At 35.3% G+C, this 3,420-nt stretch overlaps 1 long non-coding RNA gene across 1 annotated transcript; it reads left to right on the top strand.

Annotated features, from left to right (window-relative positions):
* LOC134199205 (uncharacterized) lies at positions 1-930 on the top strand. Its single transcript, XR_009973590.1, has 2 exons — positions 1-279; positions 741-930. It is a non-coding gene; the product is annotated as an uncharacterized LOC134199205 (long non-coding RNA).
* Positions 931-3,420: the final 2,490 nt, after the last annotated feature.

The following is a 3,420-nucleotide window of genomic DNA, read 5'->3' as shown; positions in this document are numbered from 1 at the left end:
GAGTTATAGCATTTTGACTGAAGCAACTGTTTTAGTTTGAAAAAATGAATGAAAAAAAAATGAATGAAAAGTAAATTTCATCAAAATGCATTGATTTTTCTCTGAAAAAAAAAAAGCTATTGAAGCTAGGCTTGGCTTGAAAAGCATCAGCCGTAGTGGTTATGCTAAATTTAAACAAGGTGAAATGAGAACTGAGGACGATGCACGCTGTGGACGCCCCAAAAAGGCTGTTATAGAAGAAAACATCAAAAAAGTCCACAAAAAATATTTTGGATAACCGTAAGTGAAGTTAATTGAGATAGCTGTGACTCTAAATATATCAAAGGAACATGTTAGACATATCCTGAATGAATATTTGGGTACGCGAAAGCTCTGTTCAAAGTTGGTGCCGTGCGAGCTCACAATCGCCCGAAAACAATAACGAATTGAGGATTCTGAGCTGTGTTAGGAGCTGTTCAATCGTAATAAGCCGAATTTTTGCGTTGATATGTGACAATGGATGAAACGTGGCTCCATTATTTCACACCGGAGTCCAATCGACAGTCAGTCGAGTGGACTGCGCGTGATGAACCGATTCTAAAGCCTGGAAAGACGCAAATTTGGCTGGCAAGGTTATGGGATCAGTATTTTGCACCGTGTCACAAATTAATGAAAACGAAACTGCATTAATTGCGATTGGAATTGCTTCTGCATCCACCGTATTCTCAGATCTGGCCCCCGGCGACTTTTCCTGTTCTCAGACCTCAAGAGGATGCTGGCTGGACAGAAATTTTGTGACGATGAAGAGGTAATCGCCGAAACTGAAGCCTATTTTGAGGCCAGAGTCAAATGGTACTATAAAAATGGTATTGAAAAATTGTATGACCGCTATAATAGTTGTATCGCCCTCGAAGGCTATATTGAATAATAAAATGAATTTCTAAAAAAAAATTTTTTTTCTATGCTAGCTTAGGAACTTTTCAGTCCAACAGTTAATTTTTATTTTCTGGTTATCTGTATTATTATAGGGATTAGTGCTCGAAACTGCAGCTTAGTCTAGGCCTCGTGGCTCAATAATCTAGACAAGATTTGTGTTTTTATAAATAAAGATTAAATAAAAATATATATAGCCCATGTGCCATGTGTATAGTCCATATCAAAGTTAATTTAGAACGAGGAGACTTCACTGACTTCAGAGACTGTTTCAACATTTGATAATAACATCATTACATATTTATTATCTGATGTCCTTTTTTGCGTTAAAATATTATATAATTATAACGCTATTTTTTTAGAATAAGAGCAAAAACAAAAATCGTTTCGATTGAATAAAGCGTAGGTACTTGCTTTGTAGTTATCGGTGTCAGGAACTGAAAGGAGAAAGCCCTGAACAGAGCAGTCTGGAGAGACATACTGGACCAGGCTGAGGCCCACTCTGGGCTGTAAGGCCTAAGATGATGATGACTTGATTTGTAGGATATGTATCTTTTGTTCTAACATAAGTCGATTTACATAAAATTCCTTGGCATTAAAATTGAAATGATGCTGATTCCATATTCGTTGAAGCCGCAGATCAAATGGAAAACCAAATTATATTTTTATGAAACATACGACGTAAGGTAAGGGTCTTCCCAAGAATACCTAGGCTTTACGTATGATGTGTAAGTTGAGTGACGTATTATCAAAGAGCAATAAGCCGAGAATCCAAAATTTGATCGGCGTCTGCGTGAGCTTGACAGATGACGGCTTTCCCGTACCCGATCGGGTACTCTAAATCGACTGGTTTAAATTTTCATTTTGATTGTATATATAAGTAGAGGACCCGGCGAACTTTGTTCCGCCACACGGTTTGTTTCAAACACATCAAACAGTCAACTTCAAAATTCTACTATAATTAACACAATTAATTAGAATGTATTACGTGCGTTTTGTTATAGTTACCACGTTTTATATCAAGTCCCACGGGAATGTGATAAAAAGTATCCTATGTCCTTCTCCTGGTTCTAAGCTACCTCCTCACCAATTTTCAGCCAAATCACTTGAGTCGTTCTTGAGTTATAAATAGTGTAACTAACACGACTTTCTTTTATATATATAGATTATAATTTTTTGAGTTGTTTGCGTATGGTAGATATTTATTAAAATAATTCTGCAACTTAATTTTGCTATAACTCTATTCATATTACAGTTTCCAACTTTTTTTAACCAATTTCAAGTTTATTAGTTATTGATCATGATTAAATCGTTACTTTTTATTAAATATGCTGGGAGACTTTTTAATATGCATTATTAATAAAAAATATAAAGTATGACATAGAGTTATTATTATTATACATTTAGGGCTAATGAAAAATTGTAGCTTTTTGTTTACATTTTTTTTATTGATTAGATTAATGGACGAGCTCACAGCCGGTTAGTGTTAGTGGTGTTAAGTGGCTATTGGAGCCCATAGACATCTACAACGTAAATGCGCCACCCACCTTGAGATATAAGTTCTAAGGTCTCAGTATAGTTACAACGACTGCCCCACCCTTCAAACCGAAACGCATTACTGCTTCATGGCAGAAATAGGCGGTTGTTGCTAAATAATAGCGAATAAATCGAAGAGTCGATTACTACCTGTAATCTTTTTCTTTAAAGTTAAAATCAATTAAAATTTTAGAGCTAATATAATAATACCTTTTTCATGATATTTAAGGGAGGGATCAGATAATTTTTAGTCTAAAAAAATCATCAAATAATATAGCGTTAACTACGCCTTAACGTATACAGGGGATTAATTTTCTATCCGAGTCCATTATTTGGCGATTACATGGGTGGATCCAGATATTTGGGATATTTTGCCAGAGCTATTGGTAAGATGTGAGGGGGAGCGAGATTGTAACGATCGTCGAAATGATTTATTGGCGTCACCAAAGCCGTTGGTTGAAAGCTGTTATTTTTTAATTCTCATTTTATCTTCACCTTTTTTTTGTTTGACGAGATTGTCAATTACTCAAAGTATTCCAAAAAAATTTTGATCTGAAAATTATAAGGCAAAATAAGTTATGAAATGATTTATAATTTACTTTGCGTGACTTTTACATTAGTAAGCATTCCATTTTTCGTTGTTGGTAGCAGTATTTGTCATTTGTAATTTTTATTGCGAACGATTACTTATTAGTTAGTGGTTTAATTAATGGTATGCGGTGACCGTTGCTCGGGAACGTTGTACAGAAAAAAAGATGTGTGGTGTCGTGGGACACCGGATAGGAACGAAGTTCCTGATTATAAAAATATTCATTTTAAATTCTAATCGAAGTATAAAGAATATAAAATTGGAGGCTTCGCAACAACCCAGGGTCCTTCGGTAACGTGTGAATTTATTGTGGTACACTTCATTCACGGCTGTTTGCACAAGAGTTAGTGTATTGCGCAAACGAACGCTCTGAGATCGTGGTC

This window comes from Bombyx mori, chromosome 8 (genome assembly GCF_030269925.1).
Source record: "Bombyx mori chromosome 8, ASM3026992v2".
In the NCBI taxonomy this organism is placed as follows: domain Eukaryota; kingdom Metazoa; phylum Arthropoda; class Insecta; order Lepidoptera; family Bombycidae; genus Bombyx; species Bombyx mori.
This window is presented reverse-complemented; position numbering and strand designations above follow the sequence as displayed.